The sequence below is a fragment of the Rhinoraja longicauda genome, chromosome 3 (genome assembly GCF_053455715.1).
Source record: "Rhinoraja longicauda isolate Sanriku21f chromosome 3, sRhiLon1.1, whole genome shotgun sequence".
Taxonomy (NCBI): Eukaryota; Metazoa; Chordata; class Chondrichthyes; order Rajiformes; family Arhynchobatidae; genus Rhinoraja; species Rhinoraja longicauda.
In genome coordinates this window covers 46,141,108-46,168,329 of record NC_135955.1, presented here as the reverse complement: position 1 = coordinate 46,168,329, position 27,222 = coordinate 46,141,108, and the positions used below count along the sequence as shown (strand labels likewise).

General features: G+C 42.7%; 1 protein-coding gene across 1 annotated transcript in view; it reads right to left on the bottom strand.

Moving 5' to 3' along the window:
* rfx3 (regulatory factor X, 3 (influences HLA class II expression)) overlaps positions 1–27,222 on the bottom strand; it is a 205,048-nt gene that overhangs the window by 123,937 nt on the left and 53,889 nt on the right. The window contains exon 2 of the mRNA XM_078396064.1: positions 21,234–21,286. The gene's annotated coding sequence lies outside the window, so the exon portion shown is untranslated. The remainder of the gene's footprint in view (positions 1–21,233; positions 21,287–27,222) is intronic.

The following is a 27,222-nucleotide window of genomic DNA, read 5'->3' as shown; positions in this document are numbered from 1 at the left end:
CTTCTCCCTCTCCCATCAGGCAAGAGGTATAGAACTGTGAAAATGCACACTTCCAGATTCAGGAACAGTTTCTTCCCAGCTGTAATCGGGCAACTGAACTATCCTACCAACAACTAGAGAGCAGTCTTGAGCTACTATCTACCTCATTGAAGACCCTCAGACTATCTTTTAATCGGACTTTACTGGACTTTATCTTGCACTAAACATTATTCCCTTTAGCATGCATCTGTACACTGTGGATGGCTGTGTAGTGTAGTGTAGTGTTTTTCCGCTGACTGGTTAGCACACCACAAAAGCTTTTCACTGTACCTCAGTACATGTGCCAATATACTAAACTAAACCAAAATGCGCATGAATGCATTTGGCAACTGAATCTTTCAAAGCCTTTAATCGGTTCAGTCCAAGATGGTGTGATCAAGCCCCTCATGATGAAGGATATATCTGCCCACATTATATTCTATATCCATGCTATTTTCAGTATTGTTCAATATAGGGTAATACCAACTCAGTATGTTCGTCAGTGATCGGGAGGAAATTTCCTAATATTGCATGTGGTCTAGAGCCATTGCTGAGAACTCCCAAAGGTTAGGCCTTAATGCCTGCATGCTATTAAAACCATCTCTGGTGGATCTTTCTTGAAGGTGGTCTCTATCTTCTCAGGGATTGTTGTGGAGGAGTCTGGCATGTTCTCTGTATGATACAATCCTATGAATATGATTATATCAGCCTATTCACACAGCAAAAAAAAGCAGAGATACTAGAAATCGGAAATAAAAGAAAATACTGGAAACAATCAGCAAGGCAGGCAACATCTGCGAAGGCCGACCCAGTTAATCGACCACATTGTTGCTCTTCTGGAGTCATACATAGAGCCAGATAAGGTAAAGATAGCAAATATCCTCCCATGGATGAGATTAGGGAACCAGAAAGCTTATTACAACAATCTGAGAGCTTTGTTATTATGACTAACTAGATGGGCGAGGACCCGTTGGGTCCAAACCCCTGCTGTGGGCCCGGCAATCCCCATTGGGTGCAAACCTCTCCTGTGGGCCCCGCAAGCCTCCGTCCAAACCTCTACTGCGGGCCCGACAATCCTCCCCCAACTGACGACCCATGGGCCTGTTTCCGGCCAGGGAGTCTCCCCTGGGGCCCGGGGGCGGGCGAGGGGGGAGAGGAAAGGGGAGGGAGCCACTCACCCCAGCACCGGCGTCCAGAGCGACCCGTGGACCCGTTGGGTGCAAACCTCTCCTGCAGTGGCAGCTCGACGGCGACGGCCTTTGCTTTGAGCGAGAAGAAGCCCCGGCGGATAACCAGCGCTCTTTGAGCGCACGTGCGGATCCAGCATCCATCTTACATACGTATTAGATCAACGGGCCCCAACTGCGCAGGGGTGGACCCGTTGGGTTCCCATTGTGACGTCGAACACGGAGTTATTACTGTGCAGGCACGGCTGACGGGCAGGAAAAGTGGAAAAGGGATTTATTAAAGTTTTAAAAGTGATTTTTAAAGTTTAAAAAGTGAATAACTTTTAAAATAGAACAACTATTTGAACCACAGGCCAATGGTAAGGTGGGCCTAAAATTGTTGCGCTATCATGTACCGTTTTGGCTGTATTTCGGATACGCACAATCAAACTAACAAACAAACAAACAAACAAGATGAGAGTTTTAGTAATAGAGAGATATAGATGAAACTCATATCAGAGTTGAATTTATTTTGTCTGAAGAAGGGTCTTTATTCGAAACGTCACCTATTCCTTCTTGCTAGAGATGCTGTCTGTCACGCTGAGTTACTCCAGCATTTTGTGTCTATCTTCATTGAATTTATTTTCCCTGGATTATTAATCCAGGTTTTTTTGTTTTTAATTCTCTTATAACCGTGCCATGCAATTCCCTTCAATTTTATACAATTCTATCAGTTGTCCATATCAGCATTTTTATTGGTAACCTTTCTTCTGTAAGTGCATCACTGACATCTTTGTGCAAGTTTTTAACCGAACTTTTTCTTTCAATCAGCAATTCCCTGTATATTAAGGATCAATTATTGGTATAGGGAGGAAACAACGCATATGGCAACATATCTATAACAGATATTAGACCTTTGCATGTCAGATCTAACACCAGTTGAAGACCCACTTTCTAAAACCAGGTGAACACAGTCAGAGGCATTCAACATCTCCAATGTGTGTCCAACCAACAATCCTAAAATGATCCACTAGAGGTCACCACCAAAGTAAAATGCTTAATAGAAGCAGAGAAATGCCATGATTTCTCCATTCCAATTGATCCCGTCTCGGTACTTTGAATGTCATCTCCAACAGGTTAAATAGCACTGCAAATTTACATCATCAAACTATTTTTTACTGTAACATGTACATTTTTAACTGATCCATATGTTGGGGGGAAACATTTACATATTTCTTATAGCCTCAGCTTTGTAAAAGTGATATACCTCTGGTATCTAAATGACAACATAATTGTTTGTCCATCATATATTTGAATGGATCCATAGCTCTGCCTTCCAGTACTGCCTTCAACACCATAATCCCAACCAATCTCATCTCCAAATTCCTGGACCTAGGAGTCAGCAATGGGCGACGTTTCGGGTCGAGATCCTTCTTCAGACTGAAGATTTAAAAAAAACTAAAATACTTTATTTCTGAGTGTTGTTTTGCACAAGCCAACCTTACCCTTCTCACTCCACCCTCACCCCAGCCCCACGACAGTCCCGACTGAGATTAAACGGCCCCTGTAATGCACGGCTCAGTTTGGGCACGGCCATCTGTGGCACGTCTTGGTCCCAGGCGCAGTGCGGGCCGCTCCGTCCCACCGGTCGCTCTGCATTCCGTCCCGGCTCAGTGACGCTTCCGGTTCGGGCTCTTGCTCCTAGGGGGCCCCCTGACGAAGCTCCAGTCCACGCTGATGGGCTGCCCCGGCCAGCTCGACCCGTTCAAACCCTCCATGGCCGCCTGTGCCTCCTTGTAGCCTAGGTCTTGTACTCCACCAGAGCGTAGCCTTTGAGGTAGCTGGTGTGCCAGTTCAAGTTGAGGTGCAGGTTCTTGATCTCACCGTATTCGGCAAACTTGTCATGGGTGTCCTCCTCAGTGGCTTCCTCATGGACCCCGGTTGTAAACAGGATCCACCCCTCCACCGAGCATTGAGGGCCTGGCTCGTCGCCTTCTTGCTCACGGAGTCCTAGTCTTTTCCAGGGCTGTGGAGTCGATACCCAAAACACCCGACTCCGACTCCGACTCCAACTCCAACTCCTTGATTTCTTGTGTACCCAATTCTGACTCCTTGATTTCTTGTGTACCCGACTCCGACTCCTTCATTTCTTGTGTACCCGACTCCGACTCCGAAGCCCTGGTCTTCTCGCAGCCTGGATCGAGCACCTTCCTCGGAGTCAAATCCTCGCCCTTTCCTCTTCTTTGCCTTCAGTTTATGGATACTTTTGTCACCCTCATCGTCCATGGCGAAGTCCTCGCCGCCCGCCTCATGGAGGTCCAGCAGAAGATGGGTGATGTTTCAGGTCGACACCCTGTAGAAGGGTCTCGACCTGAAACGTCACCCATTCCTTCTCTCCCGATGCTGCCTATCCCGCTGAGTTACTCCAGCATTTTGTGTCTACCTCCGGACAGTGTAGGCCCGGGCGCCGCCTAACGGAGGTTGCGTAACAACCCGCCTCCAGGCCCGGGCGGCCGCCATTGATGGAGCGGGAGCATGTGGCCGCTGGCTTGCCGTCACCTTGTCAAGTATTTGGGAGTGTGGAAGTTGGCAACCCTAGCTGCAGGCCCCTCACTAGCTTAATTCGGCCCTGGAACAATGATGTGATGGATTACAGGAAGGAGATAGAGCGCTTTGTAGAATGGTGTCATGACAACACCAGTTCCCCCAATGTCAGTAATACGAGGAGCTGATTATTGACTTCAGGAAGCGGGGAGGAGTACATGCCCAAGTCAATGGTGCCGAATGCAAGATGGGTGAGAGCTTCAAGTTCCCAGGCTTAAATATCACTAATAATTTGTCCTGACCAACAGATTAAACGAATGGCCATGAGAGTGAAAGTCCTGTTCTGGTGTGACTTCTCAAAATTCATCACCTGATACTTATCTGCATTAAACTCCATTAAACATTCCTCAGCCCACTGGCCCAACAGACCATGATCCTGGTGTAATTTTTAATAACCATCTTCGCGATCTACCATACCACCCACTTTAGCATCTCCAAACTTACTAATCATACCTTCTACATTCTCATCCAAATAGTTGATATAAATCACAAACAACAATGGGCCGAGCACTGATCCCTGCAGCATACAACTAGTCACAGGCCTCCAGTCCAAAAAACAACCTTCCACCATCACCCTCTGCTTCCTTCCATGAAGCCAGTACTAAAAGATGGACGACAGAAAGCAAATGGAGCACAACTCCAAAATTCATAGCACAGTAGCAGAGTTGCTGACAGGATTTAAAGTTACTATTTGTTCCAGTCACACTGAATTCCTTTGTCCCGCCCCCCTGACATCAGTCTGAAGAAGGGTCTCGACCCGAAACGTCACCCATTCCTTCTCTCCCGAGATGCTGCCTGACCTGCTGAGTTACTCCAGCATTTTGTGAATAAAAACCTTCGATTTGTACCAGGATCTGCAGTTATCTTCTTACACTGAATTTAAAATGTTTTGCCAAGAGATACACTGTCAATGTATCACATGAAAGGTTCTTCCGACTTACAGATCACAGAAGATCTTAAATTCTTATTTTGTCTGTATGCGTTTAGTCCATCCATTGACAGCGATGAGAAAATACAACAGTTGGGCTGACATACTCAAATTCTGGAGGAAGGAGAAAAGTTGGTAAAAATGTTGCCCATATTTAAGAAAATATAATCCAATATTTATAACTAAATAAGTAATAACTAAAACTAACAAGCATAAGCTAATAATATTCATCTCAAATTCAGTAATGAAGACTTCTATCATTGAACAGGTTAGCACCCATCATGATACAATTCGAGTCGTCGCTCAGGTAATTATTAGAGGTTGATGCTGCATCTTTACACACATCTATACCCAATTGCACATCAAAATAGAAAAGGAATAAAACAAAAACAGAAAGGGCCAACAATCAGAATAAGAATCTCTGATTTAAATCTTAAGAGTAAAATGAATAATGATAAAAACTGAATAAGACAAAAAGTTATAATTTGTTTGCCCAGGATCCAAATCATTTATATTATTCACACCACAGGATAGATAACGTTAACCAATTTAGATTCATTTAAAAGACAAAGTATGTTAAAAGCATAGTAGCTTCAGAAACATTATTACAGGTTGCTTTGCTGGTCGGAGTTTGTTTTGATAACACACCATGAATACATAGAACATAGAACAGTAGAGCACAAGAACAGGCATTTCTTTGGACACACAATTTATGTGCTGAACATGATGCTAAGACCATCTCTAATCTATCTGTGCAAAATCCATGACCCCCCCCCCCACCCATTCCCTGTATATCCATGCGCCAATCCAAAAGTCTCTCGGGTGCCACTATCATATCTGCCTCGATCAACAACCCCGGCAACGTGTTCCAGGCACTCACCACCCTGGTTGCAAAGTTGCCCTGCACATCTCCTTTAAATTTTGCCCCTCTCACCTTAAAGCTATGCTTTTTAGTATTTGATTTTTCCATTGTGGGAAAAATGTTCTGAGCTTCTACCCCATCTATACCTCCCATAATTTTATATAATTCTATTAATACTCTCTGCAACCTCTGGCGTTCCAGTGTAAAAAATCCAAGTCTGTCTAACCTCTCCCTGTAGCTAATACTCCCTAATCCAGGCATTATTCTGGTAAACCTCCTCTGCACTATTTCCAAAGCCTCCACATCCTTCCTGTAATGGAGTGACCAGAACTGCACGCAACATTCCAAAATGGAGCTTAATCAAAGCTCTATAAAACTGAGTCATGACTTCTTGAATCTTATATTTACCTTTGAAGGCAAGCATACCATTGAATCTTACCTTTGAAGGCAAGCATACCATTCGTCTTTTTTACCACACTAGCTATTTGTGTTGCCACTTTCAGAGAGTTTTGGACTTGGACTCCAAGATCCCTCTGTCATCAATGCTGTTAATGATCATTAATTGTATATTTTCCCTTTACATTTGACCTCCCAAAGTGCAACACCTCACGCTTGCTCAGATTAAACTCCATCTGCTATTTCTCCACCCATTTCAGTATTGGATCCATATTCCTCTGTTTACCTTGACAGCCTTCCTCACAGACTGCGACTCCAGCAATCTTGGTGTCATCTGCAAATTTATTGATCAACCTGTCTACGTTTACGTCCAAGTCAATTATTAAAAAACACAAACAAGAGTTCCCAGCACAGATCCCTGTGGAATTCCACTGGTCACTGACATCCAGCCCGAATATTGTCCTTCCACCACAACCCTCTACTTCCTATCAGTAAACCAATTATGAATCCATACAACCTTGAATCCATAGTCACTGTTAATCCCATGCATCTTAATCTTGTGGATCTACTAACCAGGGAGACGTTATCAAATGCCTTACTAAAATCCATGTAGACAACATGCCATATCGATCACCTTCAACACCTCCTCAGAAAACTCGATCAAATTAGTAAAACATGACCTGCCTTGTACAAAGCTATGCTAACTATCCCTAATTAACCTAATCTCTTCCAAATGAGAGCAGATCATATCCCAAAGAATCCTCTCCAATAGCTTCCCTACTACTGACATGAAGCTCACCTGCTCATAATTCCCTGGATTCTCTCTACTTTCCTTCTTAAAAGGAACAACATTAGCCTTTGTGTAGGAAAGAACTGGAGATTCTGGTTTATTCCAAAGATAAACACAAAATGCCGGTGTAACTCTTTCAATCTGAAGAAGGGTTTTGACACGATACGTCACCTATTATTTTTCTCAAGAGATGCCCGCTGAGTTATACCAGCATTTTGTATCTAACAATATTAGCTATTCCCTAGTTCTTTGGGACCTTACCTGTGAGTAGAGGAGAATCTAAGATATGTGTTAAGGCTCCTGCAATCTCCTCTCTTGTTTCTCCCAATAACCAAATATAAATCTCATCAAGTCCTGGGCATTTATCCACTTTAATGCTCTTCAGGAGCCCAAACACCACCTCCTACTTAATCTCGACTGTCCTTGCATTTTAGTATTCTCCACACTGATCTCATTGTCCTCCATCGCCTTATCCTTGGTGAAATCAAAGTACTCGTTTAGTACTTCGTGTACATCACCAGACTACAAGCACAAATTCCCTTCTTGATCTTTGAGCAGTGCTACCTTATCAAGTCAAGTTAAGTCAAGTCAAGTCTACTTTATTTGTCACACACACACAAGATGTGCAGTGAAATGAAAGTGGCAATGCCGGCGGATTGTGCTAAAACTATAAAACAGAATAAATTTTTACAGACACAACACAAAAAAATAAATCAATACAGTAAATTAATCCCTGGTGATATAAGAGTTAACAGTCCTGATGGCCTGTGGGAAGAAACTCCGTCTCATCCTCTCTGTTTTCACAGCATGACAGCGGAGGCGTTTGCCTGACCGTAGCAGCTGGAACAGTCCGTTGCTGGGGTGGTAGGGGTCCCCCATAATTTTGCCGGCTCTGGATCTGCACCTCCTGATGTATAGGTCCTGCAGGGGGGCGAGTGTAGTTCCCATAGTGTGTTCAGCCGAACGCACTATTCTCCGCAGACCCCTTCTGTCCTGGGCAGAGCTGATCCCAAACCAGATTGAGATGTTGCCGGACAAGATGCTTTCTACAGCCCCAGAGTTGAAGCACTGAAGGATCCTCAGAGACTCTGAATTTCCTCAGCAGTCTGAGGTGGTAAAGGCGCTGCCTTGCCTTACTCACCAGTGCGGCAATGTGTGTTGTCCATGTCAGATCCTCTGTGATGTGGACTCCCAGGTATTTAAAGCTGCTCACCCTATCCACAGTAATCCCATTTATCTCCAATGGTCCTTCTAAAGTCCACATCAGCTCCTTAGTTTTTGTGACAATCAAGAGGAAGCTGCTGTCCTGACACCATAGTGCCAGATCAGCCACCTCCTCCCGGTAGGCCTTCTCATCGTTATCGGAGATCAGGCCCACCACCAGTGTCATCAGCAAACTTGATGATGGAGTTGGAGCTGAACCTGGCCACACAGTCATGTGTGTATAGGGAGTACAGTAGGGGCTAAGGACGCAACCCTGGGGGGAACCTGTGTTCAGGGTGAGGGGGTTAAATGTATGTCTCCCCATCTTGACCACTTGGGGCCTGGCGGTGAAAAAGATCTGGACCCAGGCACACAGGGGAGTGTTAACCCCAGTTTCAGCAGCTTCTCAGCAGGTCTGGTGGGGACTATTGTATTGAACAGTCTATTGTATTGAACAGTCAATTGTACTAAAATCAATGAACAGCATCCTCACATAGCCCCCCTTCTGGCTGTCAAGATGAGAGAGAGCGGTGTGCAGAACCTGGGAGACCGCATCATCCGTGGATCAGTATGCGAACCGCAGCGGGTCCATATTTCGAGGGAGGAAGGCACAGATGTGGTTCTTGATCAGCCTCTCGAAGCATTTCATGACCACCGAGGTGAGGGTCATTTCATGACCACCGAGGTGAGGGTCATTCAAACAAGCTGGAGAGGCATTCTTTGGCACTGGAACGATGATGGATCTTTTGAAGCACGCAGGGACCACGGACTTGGCCAAGAAGAGGTTGAATATTGTGGTGAGCACTGGAGCAAGCTGAGTAGCATAAGAGTAGCACAAGACTTTAGTACTCGCCCAGATATACCATCTGGGCGTACAGCTTTCCTCGTGTTCACATGCGTCACAGCCCTACTCACGTCGTGCTCAGACACCGAGAATGTGTGCACATCCCCAGCGGTGGATCCCCCTCCAGCCTCGCTAGCCAGCACGCTGGCGGTTTTGAACAAGATGGCGCGGCTGAGTCCAGTCGCCTTCGTGGTAGCTCCGGGGAGACTGTGCGTTTTTTTTTAACTTGTATGGTCATTTTAAATTTATTTTTAAGTACTAACACACTAGCTCTATTAACGTACGACGGAAAATTCTCGTAAAACTAAACTAAACTAAACTTTAGCGTAACCGAAGACTTATTAGACACTGTACTCACCGATCCAGCGTGGCCGACAGAGATTAAAAGAACAACAATGGGAGCGCGGCTCCGAGAAAAAGTCGGAGAAAACATCGAGGAAAGCGGGGGGGGGGGGAGATTCGGAATAGGCTGAGAGCCCAAGCCTTCCGTCCACCTCTGCCCAGCATCCTTCTGGCGAACGTCCAGTCCCTGGAGAACAAGCTGGATGACCTCAGGGCGAGGATTGGATTCCAGCGGGACACAAAAGACCTCAATATCTTCTGTCTGACCAAGACATGGCTGACCCCGCTGTTGCCGAATCAGGTGATCTGCCCAACTGAGTCCTTCACTGTTTTCCGTGCGGACAGAACGGAAGAATCCGGGAAATCCAAGGGTGGAGGAGTTTGCTTCATGAACAACAATAACTGGTGCAACCCTAGGAATATTAAGACGCTTTCTCGTTCCTGCTCGCCAGACCTGGAGCATTTGACTATCTCATGTCGTCCATTTTACCTTCCCCGGGAGTTCGGCTCGGTGATCATCACAGCCGTCTATATTCCACCGCATGCGGACACCGACGTGGCACTATCGGCCTGCCACGATGTGTTGTGTCGACACCAAAATAAGAACCCTGATGCGGCTGTGGTGGTGGCTGGAGTTTTTAACAGGGCAAATCTCAAAAAGGTCATGCCTAACTTCTGGCAACACATCGCGTGTGTCACCGGGGGGAAAATAACTTTGGACCACTGCTACACGCTGTTCAGGAAAGGCTATAAGACCGTTTCTCTCCCCCCTTTTGGAAAATCTGACCACGCTGCCATTTTCCTGCTGCCGGAGTATAAACAACGTATGTATTCCCATTGAGAGATGTTATTAGGACACATTCAAATTTTAGCTTCAACGAAAGAAAATTATTATTTTAAAATGCTGATATCAAGTCAAGTCAAGTCAACTTTATTTGTCACATACATATACAAGATGTGCAGTGAGTACAGTGAGTACAAAGATATCCATTGAGTACAAATAATTGGAATGCATTTGCTTTATAATAAATGATGACATATCAATTATAAGTACTTTCAACTAAGAAGCTAGCATTTTGATAATTTTAAAAGCAACAATTACTAAAGGTCATAGGACTTTATTCTAATGTCTCATCACTAGTTGCAAGTCAGCTGGCACAGTAAAAAATTAGACATGGTTCGTGAAAGGAATTTTAATTGCCAATTCTCTTTGCCAAAAATCTTTGGGAGTCTGCTGTTGCCAGAGATAAATGAAGGAATCTAGATTTTGTGTTCAGCCAGCACAGAACCTCAGTGAGCTGTGACAGTTTAACTGCACAGTTGTGTGGCACCATGTATAACTGAGCATCTGCTTTTAGGGATTAAATTATGTTGAAACATAACAGTAAATATGCTCCTTCAGGATTATGTTCCAAACAAAGTGAAGTATCGCAAAGGTATTTTATTGCCATCGTGAATTGCTTATTTGATATTCCATAAATTTGGTAACTTATCAGATTACAGATGATTCCTCATCATATCATATCATATCATATATCTACAGCCGGAAACAGGCCTTTTCGGCCCTCCAAGTCCGTGCCGCCCAGTGATCCCCGTACATTAACACTATCCTACACCCACTAGGGACAATTTTTACATTTACCCAGCCAATTAACCTACATACCTGTACATCTTTGGAGTGTGGGAGGAAACCGAAGATCTCGGAGAAAACCCACGCTCTGATGAATTTGTGATTCAATCTCCCCTCTACAAGAATAATCACATGATCATTTGCATATCAAATATTTCTCATGTTATCTTAATTTTTTCATTGGATTTTTTTTTTAAATGAACATAAAAAGTTAGATAGAGGTAAGCATCTAAAAAGTCCAGCACCAACCGTATCCAGTCTGGTCTATACACACCTCCAGTCCCCCGGTGCTTTGGTTTCTATAAACACCTCAAAGATATGCTGTTTGCTGGGTTAATTAACTACTAAACATTGGCCCGAGTGCAGAAGGTGGCCAAAATATTGGGGGAAGATAATGGACATGATTAAGATAAAACAGAGCATTTGGAAAATAATTGAATGAATGACATTGATAGGATTGTTTTGAAAAAGAACATGAACTCAATACGTTGAATAGTCCTTTGTGTCATGAAAAATATGAAAGTATGAAACCAAAAGGATTTTTTAAATCAAGTAAAAAGCTCCCCTTACTAAAATGCTGCTGGTCCTGAATTTTTTCTGCAAAGTGAGAACTGGTAGGCATAACACCAGAGTCTCATTTCTGGCATTTAACATGAGGGCAGTCGCGGTGGCGCAGTGGTAGAGATGCTACCTTACAGCGATTGCAGCGCCGCACACCCGGGTTCGATCCTGACTACGGGTGCTGTCCGTATGGAGTTTGTACGTTCTCCCCGTGACCTGCATGCGTTTTCTCCGAGATCTTCGGTTTCCTCCCACACTCCAAAAATGTACAGGTTTGTAGGTTAATTGGCTTGGTAAATGTAAAAATTGTCCCTAGTGCATGTAGGATAGTGTTAATGTGCGGGGATCGCTGGTCGGCACAGACCCGGTGGGCCAAAGAGCCTGTTTCCACACTGTATCTCTAAACTAAAATGATAGATCACGCCTCGATGATGCCCTGAAAGCTCAACTTGCCTTTTAAAGCAGTCTCTGGCGACTTCAAACTGTCAAAGGAAAAGCCTTATAATATTGCTAAAAAAGAGAAATGTGCAGAGGATTGTGAAAATTTCAGTATTCAAAAGATGGCCAAGATATTGAATAGGAATGAGGACTGGTTATCATACAGAAAACAGTAGAAACATGGGTATTTTCATGATGGAGACTAGAGGCCAGGTGATCAATACTGAGGCTCCAGTTGTTATTAATCCATATGCATCTGGATGAAGTGATCTCAAATGTAATATCCAAGTTTGCTTATGAGTCAAAGCCAGATATCACTGTAGGTCGAGAAGAGAAATCAGAGCTTATCAAAAGGCTAAGTGAATAAGCATGTACGTGGTGGAGGACCCCATGCTTGAAAGAGACGGAGTGCAACAACGGTTTACCAGATTCCTGGTTGGCACGTTTGTTCAAAGGAGAGATTAACCGCACTGAGCCTATATTTTCGAAAGTCAAGAAGAATGAGAGGTGATTTTATTGAGGTATACACAATTCTTACGGGGCTTGATAGAGTAGATCGAGAAATGATATTTTCCCTTGGGTGTCTAGAACTAAGGATCAAAATCTCAAAATGAGGGGTCAGGCATTCAAAACTGTTTGGAAAAGACATTTATTGTCAAGCAGACAGTGAATCTTTGAAATTCTCTACCCAAAAGGAATGAGGAACTATCATTTACCAGTCTCGGCAGGATACTAGATATTTGGGAAGTTCAGGAACATGAAGGAAAATATTATTGGGGTAAACAGTAAGCCATGATCTTAAATGAATGGCAAAGCAGGTATATGGGGCATGCAGGCCTGTTCTTGTTTCAGTTTCAGTGTAAATTCCTCAATGCCTGATGTAGGTTTAAAATCCCCTCCCATTGATCATTCAGCCCAAGGAAAATGACAATGTCATGCAGAGTTCTACAAAAAACAGTTGTTTGTGTAACTCATTTAAGGGCATAGAGCAGGGGTCTCCAAACTATGGCCCACGGGCCACATCCAGCCCGCCAAGAGATTTTATCCGGCCCGCCAAGAGATTTTAACACGTTCTGTGCTGTAGCTCAGCTTCCCCTGTCTTCTCCAATCAGCGCATCTCTGGCTCCTTCCCGCTCCGAATATCTCGACACCTCTCCCCGTTCCTGTGCTCCTCACTCCTTCAGGCTCGGCGCCCCTGCTCCGCGCCTCGCTTCCTGCGGCTCTTCGGCCCCTCCCCGCTCCTGCTGGTCCTCCAGCCCTTCTCCCCACTTGCCATCTCCATCAGCCGGGCTCCGTTTCCACTTGGCCGGCACTCAACACCTCGAGGCTGGGGCTGCTAAGCAGAGCCTTACCCAGGCCCAGCGCCCGGCCCAGCGCTCGCTGCTTCTGCCCCTGCAGACCCTCCAGGCCCCTCGGCTCGGGTTCTTCCCGCTGCTCCTCTCCCACTCGCTCAACTCTGTCCTTTCCTCCTCCTCCTCTTCTCTCCCCAGTCGGCAGCCCTCTGCATCTCGGCCTTGCTCCTGCCTCCCTTCCCGGCTGTGTTTTCCCTTGTCCCGCTGGCTGGCCAGACGTCTTCCCAGCTGCGTCCGCAGGGTTTGCAGCCCTTCTCCCGGTTCCTCTTCCTCCGCCAGATCCTCCAGCTTCTTCCCCATTTTTTACAGCACAAAAATTGACCGTTTTGGCATTTTTTTCAAGGTAAGAACGTACGTGTTGCATGTGTTACTAGTGTATGCCGGAAGCTGCCATGTACTCCAGATGGCTTGAATTTCTTTCATTTGTTTTACTTAAGTTCTTTTTTGAGTTCATTAAATTTATAAAACTGACATTTCTTTTTTTTCCCCTACAGCCCACAAAAATGTGCCAAATATATAATGTGGCCTTCATGCTGAAAAGTTTGGAGGCCCCTGGCATAGAGAAACAGCACAGGAGGGGAAGCTCCTGGTTCATGTAGGACCAAGTAAATGAACTTAAGAAATTAATTTTAACTTTACTTCCAGTAGTAATTTTGCCTGTCATATCTGTTGCTATTTCACATTATGTTCAGGAATAGGAGCAAGTCATATATTCTAATTTACTTGTCTATTAATTGCCCGCACCTGCCTATCATGCAAATAAATCACATGCATTTGGCACTTGATAGCTAAAATTTGTTATTTTTCTCTTGATAAAGTAACTGAATTTTAAACAAAATCTACAAAGTATGCTTGTATAAAATGTTGAGAAAAAAAAGATTATTGCTTTGAGCTTTTATCTATTTAAATAACCAACATTCTTTTATTAATGATTTTCATATGCTGTACAGGGAATTATGTACTGAAAATCATGCAAGAACAAGAACACAACGCAGAATTAATTAATATTCCTATGGTTGCAGTCATACCTTGTGCAAAATGAAGGTGGTTGTAACTGGAGGTCAATCATTCCAGCTAAAGGACAATATTGCAGGAGTGAGTACCTCAGGACAGTGTTCGTGTAGTCTTCAGCTGCTTTTGCAATGAACTATCCATCATAAGGCCAGAAGTGGAGATGTTTATTGATGATAGCACAATGCTCAATTATATTTACAGCTGCTCAGTAAAAGACGCAGATGACCACTTCATGCACCAAGTCCTAGACAAGACTCAGGCATGGGCTGAACAGTGACTGATGGCATCTGCACCACAGAAGGGCAAGGCAATGACAACCACGAACAAGAGAATTGATCTTAATCCTTATGATATAGGTGGTGGGGGATTCATGAATGATAAAGTGTGAATAGGAGATTAATTGTCTCATGGAGTGGGCGAAGTGCCTGTTTCATGCTGTATCTTTCAATCAACTCAATGCCATTGCTGAATCCCTCACAACCCATGTCCCATGGGTCATTACTGACCAGAAATTCAACTGGCCTATTAAACAAACCCAATGGCTAAAAGACTTCACGAGAGTGGGTATCCTACACTGAATGACTAACCATATGGAGTCCCAATGCCTTATCTCCATTTAAATGTCACAAATCAATAGCATGATGCAATACCCTCCACTTGCCTGCTTAAATGTGGTGCCAAAAAATCTCAAGAAGCTTGCCATCATCTAAGACAAAGTAACCAGCCTGATTGACACCCCATCCATTAACTGCAACATTCATTTCCTCCACCACTGGTGCATGGTGACTAATATTTATCGCTTATAAGAATTACTGTTACTCTGACAGCATCTTCCAAACCACAACCTTACTGTCAAGAAAGGCAAGGAGAGCAGGTACAAACGACCAACAGATCTCCTCCATGTCACACAGCATTCAGATTTGGAAGCGGCCCGCCAGTACTCCATCATTGCTGGATTTAAATCCTGGAACCATCTTCCTTACTCTACGGTGGGAGCACTTTCACTAAAGGGATTGTTGCAGTTCAAGAAGGTGGCCCAACGCCTCCTTTTCAAAGCCCACATTCAGAAAATGAATAACAAAATAGGGCTGCAGCACTGAGTGAAAATAGGTTGCAGTGAATGCTGAAATTGCCAGAGTTTATAGTAAAGTAACTGCTACTTTAAAATAAAGAGACAGAATGAGAGAAACAGAAGAATCATGCTTTGTGATCTCATCAGCATTAAGTATGTCCAGGATAGAATTAACTGTAATTCCCTGTCTCAGTAACCATAAAACAGATCGTTGTAAAGGTCCATCTGTTACATGAAATCTCTTCAGGGAAATAAATCTACTGTCATCACCTTGTCTGACCTTTATGTGACTCCTGATCTAGCAATATAATTGCATCTTAACAGCCTCTTTGGTCCAGGAGCAATTAGGGATGAATAATAAAGTCTGGCATTTCCACTGATGTCCAAATCCTATGAATAAATAAATAATTGCAAGATTTCATAGCTTCACATGAAATATTGTTAAGAATTAAGAACTTGTTAGTATCTCACGTGTTCAGTGTACATTGCAAATAGCAACATGCAATTGGTTTGATGAACAAAATCAATAGTAAATTGGTGTATGTTCTTATGCAACATGTTCTTATTATGATAAATTAATGTTATTTATGTTAACGTTTCTTTCAAGGACATTTACCCCTACTCTTAGTTAGTGGAGAGCACCTTGTAGCTCAAACCAGATAACCACTGAGAATGACATTATGAATATGGCTGCAAGGAGGTCTGTCCTTGTACTTCAAGGTTAACTTTAATTATAAAGAACACTTATTGGAGACGTTAATGTAGCGAATGAAGTCAGACCGATAAAGTATGAATGAAATCAACTATAATATCTATTTACTTTGGTGGTAGCAATGTTGAAAAAAATACATATTGTGGGTAAGTCATAGCAATTCAAATTTCAATAGATTCCACAGATCTTTATAAACTAAAACAGAGTTAAAAGACACGCACAGGTGACCAGGGGGTGAGGCTGCATGTTAAATCCAGTTTATTATGGACTAGAACATTTCTGACACATATGGAGCTAATTTACTTGTTTACTGATGTTACCTGCATCAAATGACGATGGGTTTAAATTCCTTGGGGCAATGGTACTTGGAGAATACAGTTAAAGACACGTGAATAAAATGTGATGTTTATTACTTAGTCATAGAGCCATGCAGCATGAAAACAGGCCCTTCAGCCCAACTCATCCATGCTAGCCAAGGTGCCACATCGAAGCACGTCCCATTTGCCCCATTTCCCTCTAAATCGTCCCTTTCCATGAACCAATCCAAATGTCTTTCTAATATTCTTAATGTACCAGCCAAAATCACTTCCTTTACAGGATTTTTTAAAACAATATTATATCCAATCCATCTCAAACCTTGGCATGTTCAGTTTGAAATGGAGATGGTAGGGAACTTACCCTCTGTCCAGACACTCATTTAAATATTTTAATGTTGCAGATTTATTCTCTCTTTCAGTTTTAACAGTGGCTAAGGGGTTTCTGAGTCTCAGAAAACCTGGCAGCTGAAGGGAAGAGTACTGTCACATGAAGGCAAGTACTTCCACAGCATTGGTTAATTGCAGTAATAAATCTCCACTCAATAGAAAATCAGATGTGCAGGATTTTTAAAAATCTGATTAGTGCGAGGTGTTGCCAATTAAAGAATGTGAATGCTCTTAGCAGGCAACCTTTTTCCCCCATTCCATATCCTCCATATTACGAAGCAGCATTCCAAAATACGATACAATTTTGATGCTGACCCATTCATAAGAATCATAGCACCAAACTGACGGAACTAACGTGTCAAAAGCAAACATAAACGATTAGGTCTGAAGAAGGGTCTCAACCTGAAAAGTCACCACCCATCCCTTCTCTCCAGAGATGCTGCCTGACCCACTGAGTTACTCCAGCATTTTGTGTCTATCTTCGATTTAAACCGGCATCTGCAGTTCTTTCCTACACATCAGCAGTTTCTTCTGAAGCATAAAAGATTAACATCCCTCTGTCATTGTCACAAGGTGACTCCATTTTGAAACCTTTTTGCAGCCCATCAAAAGTGAAATACTTTTGTTATACAATAATTTTCCTTGTTCTTGACTTAACACATCGGCTAAAAGCTTTCCTTCGCTCCATATGCAATCAGGCCTGTCAAAAATATTATGCAACATCATTTGTTACGGCAAAAGGTAATTTCCTGACAGAAACATATAAAAATATGAGAGGCACAGGTATGCTAGACAGTTTTACCAGGATCAAAATGCCAAATACTAGAGGCTTAGCTTTAAGGTCAGAGGGAGGAGGTTTAAAGGAGATGTGCAGGGCTTTTTTTTTTTACACACAGAGTGGTGGGTGCCTGGAACAAGCAGCCAGGGATGATGGTGGAAGAAATGGTGTTCAAGAGGTTTTTAGACAGGCACATGGATATCCACAGGATGGAGTTGATATGAATCATATGTATACAAAGTAAGTTAGTTTAATTTGGCACAGATATGGTGGGCCAAAGGGCTGTTCCTGTGTTGTGCTGTTCTGTTCTACTTTCTACTGTTCTATACAACTTCTGTTTAATCCAAGGAATTACAAATAGAGTTTAAGTTTGTTGAAGTGTTTAACATGCATTCAATTAACTCCACAAATGGGTTTGTCGGTTATTTGGCCTCCATTAAAAAATTGTCTCAGTGTGTTTAGTGCAAATGTGAAAGTGGGATAACATAAAATGGGTGTGAATGGTTGACCCATTGTTGGCTTGGACTCAGTTGGCTGACAGGCCTGTTTCCATGCTATACATTACAATTCAATTTAATACTATTTTTTCACCTGATTCTACTTAGACCATTAAATTAAAAACTGTTGATTTTGGCATTAGAATGGACTCAGGTTTTGATGGCCTTTTGTTAAGATGCACCTCCTTTATTTTTGTCTTATCATATCATATCATATCATATATCATATATATACAGCCGGAAACAGGCCTTTTCGGCCCTCCAAGTCCGTGCCGCCCAGCGATCCCCGTACATTAACACTATCCTACACCCACGAGGGACAATTTTTACATTTTTTTTTACATTTACCCAGCCAATTAACCTACATACCTGTACGTCTTTGGAGTGTGGGAGGAAACCGAAGATCTCGGAGAAAACCCACGCAGGTCACGGGGAGAACGTACAAACTCCTTACAGTGCAGCACCCGTAGTCAGGATCGAACCTGAGTCTCCGGCGCTGCATTCGCTATAAAGCAGCAACTCTTACTCAAGTCCACACTCTAACTTCTTTCGTAATACATTGATGGTGAGCATTGGTATAACTTCCTGAACTTAACCCAAAGTGGAAAATGGTATCCTATTTCCATCCTTCCCCCACTTTCAAATTGTTCATCTCTATCTTGTCACTTCCCATCCGTCATTTTGTTAATTGTGCTTCAGGGGAAAGGTATCATTCAATATCTGCTATTATATCACCCACTCGCATGGCTACATGGACCAAGATTCCCCTCATCCAGCTAACATAAGGTTACTATTATACATTTTACAATCTCCATTCTGTTTTCCTGGTAATGGCCTTCTCCATTCCACTACTTCTAAATGGCTTTCCTCTTTCTTCAATTCTAAATTCCCATCTAAAATAGGTTGACAACAATGTCAACTACATCAATGTCCCAAATGTTAGATATTTGAAAGAAAAAATAATGATCGAAAAGCTATGAGACTGTTCTACTAAAAATAATTAAATGTATGGAAATATTTGAGACTAATATTTCAAAATAATGCTAACACAGGCATTTATCTAAAATAAAATTTTCAATGCAAACTTTTTTTATTATATACCTGTACTTTTAATGATATATTTTAAAATCTTATTCAAGGTTATCCACTGTATGCAGTAGGAAATCTATTACAATTTTATATCTACTTCAGTAAAAATATTTCAGTAGAACAACTTTTACTATAATGAAATAATTGGCAATTATTCATACATGACCACCACAACCGAAAGACACTTTGCACCATTTTCTTATCATTTCCTCTGCATTTGCCATAAGCTGCTTAGTATTAAATCAATGTAAAATAATGATGGTTAAATACATTATTATTACAATAGGATAAAAGGCAACAAATCCCATGCAGGGCCATTAGCCTTCTTTGTTAAAGAAAAAAGCCAATTATCTGCAGCTGTCAACCGTAAAGACCCAGAACCATTTAGGCTAACATTAGTCTCCGCCTGACTAAAGCAAGGGGCAATTTTGGTTCTTTATGATGTAATTTCCTTTTGCAAAACAAGACAAGGTGAATGCAACTAAATAATACTGACCATTAACTAAATGAATGAAAGTGTTGAAAACGTTTTGCGTCAGTTAGCAAATGTATATTTTGCTGTAGGATCACATGCACCGTATAAAAGTAAGCTTCCCAACCAAAACCACAGAAGAAAAGTCATTCTGACTACAGAATAGGCTTGTTTCTTTCTAGAGAGAACTCTAGGTCAGTTTATGAAAAATAGTTTATTATAGCTGTTAATATCAATGAAACCAACACCAACAAGATTGTTTATTGATCTCATGTATCCTCCTAGAAAGTAATGCAATATTAGTTCTTTAAATACAACATAAAATAGATCATTTTAAATCTAGGTAATGACTGGGATTAAGTTGGGATGTTAAAATGAAAAATCAAAATCAAATCTGAAGCCAAATCTGTCCAATACTCATTTCAATGGAGTTTGCATGGAAAGTGAGCAACCAACACTATGTATTTCATATAACTATTTTCAAAAAGGTCATGCACTTAATAGATTATGACCACATGGCCACATTTTTCAAAGCTTTCGAATGAGACATCTGAAGAGAGACGAGGACTGCGACATGATAAAGGTAAATGCTTTACCAGCATTGCTTGTGATCATCTTTAAATTTCTTCTCCTCCACCCAATGCCATTCGGCTTTCCCAAGTAAACCTATAATCTACCACAAGCATCGGATCCCACCCCTGATCACAGCTGTCAATAACATCTATCTGCAGTCAATGACAGTCAACTTTGCAATCACTCACCCAAACACCACACCTGCCAAGCAAAGAATCCCCTCAACCTCCAAATAAGCCCAACCCTACATAGACTTGGGGGCATTGTTTTTGACTTTGCAGTATTATGTTTACAAATCTATTGTGCTTCTGCAAATAAGAATTTCATTGTTCCATTTTGGGACATATGACAATAATACACTCTTGACTCAAAACATGACACCCTCTTATTTATCTCTCACAATGGGGCTTCCTGATAGAAAATCTCCAGAATAAATGTGCACAAACCATGAGTTCTAACTAGTGTTAGAACTTATCACCCAGCAAGTTATTGGATGAATGTAACATTCTAAATACCACAGATCTCATTATTAAAAAGCGCTATAATTTTGTGTCATATGCAAATTCAAATTTCCTCTTTAGATGGTGCATAAAATTAATTGAAAGTGTAAGTATGGTTACTCAAGTCCAATATAGTCAATGAAATGTATTTTTACCCAGTCAGTGAGAGCAGAACAGGAAATCAGTTAAAATGGACAGTTTGGTGAACTTAAGGCCAGTAGGTTTTGAGGTAGATGATGGTCCTATTGGGTCTTGACAGGTACGATTAACAAATATAAACTAGTGTGCAAGAAATTACCAATGGAAGTTGAGCTTAAAAGACCACAGTTCTCACCTTAACCACTCAGGCAGATGAACCTGTTGGGTTGTTCTTACTAAGATATTTTATTTTTAATTAAACATTCCACAACGAGGAAGCTCCACAGTGGAGCAGCAGGACTGTGCATATGCCAGTGATTTTCCCATGTCACCAAATCCTCACAGACAAGAACTCCATAATAAAGGCAAATATACTTGAAAAGAGTTGGCAGGTGAACTGCAGAAGCATTGGTAGAAACCTGAAAGCACATCACTAATCATACTGGCACCTGGGCTAACTAACAAAAGGTAATATTTCAAAAAGTATACAATCTTACATCAATGCTGAAAAAAAAATGCAGAATTTATTAAAACATTTGTGTGTACTCACATTGTGACCTTTGTGCTCCAATTGTGGGTTCTAACAGTGGACTTGGCAGGAACCTGAGGGATAAAATGAGGAATACAAACTGAGTTTTGCAACAAATAATAATTTTGATCAGCACTGAGTAAAAAATAATGGGAAATGGACAAACAACATTTTGGGCCGAGGCCGTTCTTCAGACTTTGGGACCCTGAGCAAAAAAACAAAGAGTTGATTTTCTCCAGAACTTTATTTTTTATTCCAGAATCCAGCATGTTCACTCGTTTGTGTCTCCATTTAAAAATTCTCGTAATGCTAGATGCGATTATGTCACGTTCATGTGAATAAATCTGCATAAGATTTGAACAAGACAAAGGCATGTTGATCTGTCAAGTTCTCCTCACTATCGCATGGAGACATAAGAAAATAGGAAGAACAGCTTCACAGAATGGTCAAATAACAGATTGACAGCATAATCCATATTAGCCTCTTCCTGAGGCGCTGATCATCTAGGAAAATAATTTTTTCCTCTCCTCAAGTGACATCAAAATACAGCCGACACCATTATATTTAGCAAATGATTTGGGTTGTCACAATGTGCTGTCTGAGGCATTGAGTATTTGGAATCGAATGCAAGGCATTCCTCTAGCCAAGCTGTTCCAAGTCACAGCTTTAAAACCAAATAGTAAATAAGTACCCACAAAAGGTTAGTGTGAAAGGAATCTGGAATAAAACTTTCTGCTGGCTAGAATAATAATTACCACAAGAATAAGATGGTGTCACTGTTGGATGCCCTGTCCACAGTAGTCCAACCAAACCTTTGTTGTACTCCCCGTGCTTTCATAGTCACAATTGCAGCTTCTTATTTAAGAGCCATTTGTTCTTACATAACTGACCTACAACTGCCGAACTGATCAGTGCAAGATCTGGGTTGTTCACCTTCATCATTCACAGTCAATTTCCCTTCACAATCAGATTATCGGTGGCCAAAAACATTACTGAATTGATGATGAAAAATGTTAACAAGATCAGGAATCAATGCTTTGACACAATACCAGATTTGAGTAACTTGAATAGTGAAAGACTTGCACTTAAAAAGTAGTTTTATTGCTTTTCCTTCAAATTAATGCTCAGCCAATGAAGTATTGTTTAAGTGCAATGAAAACAGAAAATGCTGGAAATACTCAGCAGTCCATGGGGCATCTGTGAAGAGACAAATAGAATTAACATTATAGGTCAATGGCCTGATTTCACCACCTCCAACAGAATCCAACCATTGGTCACATCTTCCCATCTCCACCCCTTTCCACAGAGACTGTTACCTCTGCAACTCCCTGGTTCACTCATCCTTTCCCACCCAAAACACTCCCTCCCGAGGAATTTTACCTTGCAACCACAGGAGATGCAACAGCTATTCCCTATACCTCCTCCCTCGACTCCATTGTGCGACCCCGACAGTCCTTTCAGGTGGGGCACTTGCACCTCCTCCAAGCTCATCTACTGTATCAGTGGCTCTCGGTGTGGACTCATATATATCGGCGAGACCAAGCGCAAACTGGGACATCGTTTAGCTGAACTGATGCTCAGTCTTCCTTGGCCTACGTGATCTCCCAATTGCCAAACATTTTACCCTTCCCATACTGACCTTTCTGCCCTGGGCTTGCTCCATTGCCGGGGTGAGGTCATATGCAAATTGGAGGAACAGCACCTCATATTTCACTTGGAAAACTTGCTCGCAGAATTACCTTGCGAGTAGTAAAGCCACATACTCACACCCCATGTGCCCATTCCATCCCTCCCCCACCCAACTCAACTTTTTTTCAGATTTACTGCGCCCTTTTAAAAAGGAAAGCCAAACAGAAAACAATTGACATAAAAACTCATGAATTTTGGAACTTTAGGCATTTATAGGCAGTCCCACCTGCCCGCATTTGGTCCATATCCCTCCAAACCTGTCCTATCCATGTACCTGTCTAACTGTTTCTTAAATGTTGGGATAGACCCTGCCTCAACTATCTCCTCTGGCAGCTTGTTCCATATACCCACCACCCTTTGAGTGAAAGTTACCCCTCAGATTCCTTTTAAATTTTTCCCCTTCACCTTAAACCTGTCCTCTGGTCCTCGATTCACCTACTCTGGGCAAGAGACTGTGTGTCTACCCGATCTATTCCTCTCATGATTTTATACACCTCTATAAGATCACCCCTCATCCTCTTGCAGTCCAAGGAATAGAGTCCCAGCCAACTCAATCACTCCCTATAGCTCAGACCCTCTATTCCTGGCGACATCCTCGTAAATCTTCTCTTTTAAATGCAGCCTCACCCAACATCTTGTACAACTGCAACATGACCTCCCAACTTCTATACTCAATACTCTGACTGATGAAGGCCAATGTGCAAAAAGCCTTTTTTGATCACCCAATATACCTGCGACTCCACCTTCAAGGAATCATGCACCTGCACTCCTAGATCCTTCTGCTCTACAACACTAGAGGCCTACCATTCAATGTGTAGGTCCTGCCCATGTTAGACTTCCCAAAATGCAACACCTCACATTTCTCTGTAATAAATTCCATCAACCACATTCAATCTAGTCAATCAATCAAGATTCTGCTGCAATTTTTCACAACCATCTTCACTATCTGCAAAACCACCCACTTTTGTATCATCTGCAAACTTGCTAATCTTGCCATGTATGTTCTCATCCAAATCATTGATATAGATGACAAACAGTAACAGTCCCAGCACCGAACCCTGAGGCACATCTCTAGTCACAGGCCTCCAGTCCAAGAAGCAACCTTCCACCATCACCCTCTGCTTCCCTCCATGAAGCCAATATTCTATCCATTCAAATATCTCTCCCTGGATCCGCCTGCCATGCGGAACCTTGTCAACTACTTTGCTGAAGTCCATATATACAACATCTACAGCCCTGCCCTCATCGACCTTTTTGATCATGTCCTCAAAAAACTCAGATTTGAATGAATGAACGAATAAGTTTATTGGCCAAGTATGCATATACAAGGAATGTGCCTTGGTGCTCCGCTCACAAATGACAACACAAACATACAGTTAACAATTAAGAATAAAGCATAACCACATCAAAACAATAAGGATACAACATTACGCTCTAAACATGTCGGTGAAAATAAACCAGAGCAAAAAAAGAGACTACAGACTTTGGTTATTGAGTAGAACTATCACTCGTGGAAAAAAGCTGTTTTTATGTCTGGCTGTGGCTGCTTTGACAGTCCGGAGTCGCCTTCCAGAGGGAAGTGCTTCGAAGAGTTTGTGGCCAGGGTGAGAGGGGTCAGAGATGATCTTGCCCGCTTGCTTCCTGGCCCTTGCAGTGTACAATTCGTCAATGGGGGGATGGTTGCAGCCAACAACCTTCTCAGCTGTGCGAACGATTCGTTGCAGCCTCCGGATGTCGTGCTTGGGGGCTGAGCCAAACCAGACCATGATGGAGAAGGTGAGGACGGACTCAATGATAGCGATATAGAATTGGACCATCATTGCCTGTGGCAGATTGTGTTTCTTCAGTTGCCGCAGGAAGTACATCCTCTGTTGGGCCTTTTTGACTGTGGAGTCGATGGTGGCCCCCCATTTAAGGTCCCTGGAGATGATGGTTCCAAGGAACTTAAATGACTTCACAGATGTGACTATGGTGTTGTTGATCGTGAGTGGGGGGAGGGGAGGGGGATCTCTTTGAAAGTCTACAATTAGTTCCACTGTCTTAAGAGTATTGAGCTCCAGGTTGTTGCGATGGCACCAGGACGCCAGCTGTGTCACTTCCCCTCTGTAGGCAGATTCCTCCCCATCCTGGATCAGTCCAATCAGGGTAGTGTCATCCGCAAACTTGAGGAGCTTGACAGAGCAGTCTGTGGAGGTGCAGTTGTTGGTGTAGAGAGAGTAAAGGAGAGGGGAGAGTACGAAGCCTTGCGGTGCTCCTAAGCTGAAGGTCTGCAGGTCCGAGATGTGCTTTCCCAGCCTCACATGCTGCTTCCTGTCCGTCAGGAAGTTGATGATCCACTGACAGAGGATTTGCGAGACACAACCTCCCACATACAAAACCATGCTAACTATTCCTAATCAGCCCTTGTCCATCTAAATGCTTGTACATCCTATCCCTCAGAATACTCTCTAGTAACTTTCCAACGACAGATGTTAAGCTCACTGGCCTATAATTCCCAGCATTTCCCCAGCAGCTCTTCTTGAATAGAGGCACAACATTTGCCATCCTCCAGACATCCGGCACCTCTCCTGTATATAAAGACGGCACGGTAGCGCAGCGGTAGAGTTGCTGCTTTACAGCGAATGCAGCGCCGGAGACTCAGGTTCGATCCTGACTACGGGTGCTGCACTGTAAGGAGTTTGTACGTTCTCCCCGTGACCTGCGTGGGTTTTCTCCGAGATCTTCGGTTTCCTCCCACACTCCAAAGACGTACAGGTATGTAGGTTAATTGGCTGGGTAAATGTAAAAATTGTCCCTAGTGGGTGTAGGATAGTGTTAATGTACGGGGATCGCTGGGCGGCACGGACTTGGAGGGCCGAAAAGGCCTGTTTCCGGCTGTATATATATGATGATGATGATGATGACTCATACATCTCAACCAACGCTCCCGCAATTTCCTCTCTGGTTTCTCACGATGTCCTCAGATATATCTGATCAGGCCCTGGAGATTTGTCTACTTTCATACACGATAGTACCTTCAGCACCTCTTCGACCGTAACACTGACTGCTCTCGTCACTACCAATGACTGCCCCAAGTTCCTTGGTCCTCCTCTCTTCGGTAAGCTCAGAGGAGAAATATTCATTGAGGACAAGCTCAATTTGCCCCACATTGTACTCCATCTACAACGTGGTCGCTTTCCGCTCCATCTGCCTTAACCAATCTGATCTCCCGGTGGATCAGCAACTCCCCCTCCCATTCTGACCTTTCTGTCCTGGGCCTCCTCCATTGTCATAGTGAGGCCCAGCACAAATTGGAGGAACAGCATCTCATATTTCGCTTGGGCAGTTTACACCCCAGCAGTATGAACATTGACTTCTCTAACTTCAGATAGTTCCTCTGTCCCTCTCTTTCCCCTCCCCCTTCAGTTCTCCCACTAGTCTTCCTGTCTCCTAATACATCCTATCTTTGTCCTGCCCCCTCCCCTGATATCAGTCTGAGGAAGGGTCTCGACCCGAAACGTCACCCATTCCTTCTCTCCAAAGATGCTGCCTGACCCGTTGAGTTACTCTAGTATTTTGTGTCTACCTTTGATTTAAATCAGCATCTGCAGTTTCCTTTCCTACACATTTACTTTGTCTGCAATCTGGTGAAATGCCTTTACATTCTCATCACTACTCACATTCCCAATTAGTTCGGTGTCATGTCACATTTGGTCCCCACAATTAACTAGTTGATATTCTGTTTTGTTGGAGCCCACTGTAGCACTATAAACTAATCCCATCTGCCTGCGCATAGTCAATATCTCCCCATTCTTTGCCTGATCATGCACCTTTATAAATACTTTTAAAATGTTGCTATTATATCTGCTTCTATCACTTCCCCTGGTGGGACTTTTCAGGCACCTACTCAGTGTAAAATAAAAACAAAGCTTGCCTCCCAAACTCATTTAAACTCCCTCCCTCTCATCTTAAATCTTTGCCCTCTAGTATTTAACATTTGCACCCTGAGAAAAAGACTAAATTCTAACAACAGAACAAAATTCATGTTATTTTCTTATCATCTTGACTCCAGATCTATTGTTATTGTTTGCTGCTTAACTGCAGGGAATTTGTCAGGAATAACATCAGTCACAAGCTTGGAATATCAAAGCTGCGTGTTGTAATTTCACCTGAGTACAGATCTTTGTGACACAACTCCGCACCGCAACATGACTAAATACATTTTTTTTTAAATTATTGGTTAAACCTTGAGATAAATCTTGGTTTATTGTTGAAAATCAGAATCTGGAGAAGATCAGGATTGAAATTAAATATGTTTTCATTCTTAATGTCTTTCTGTCAT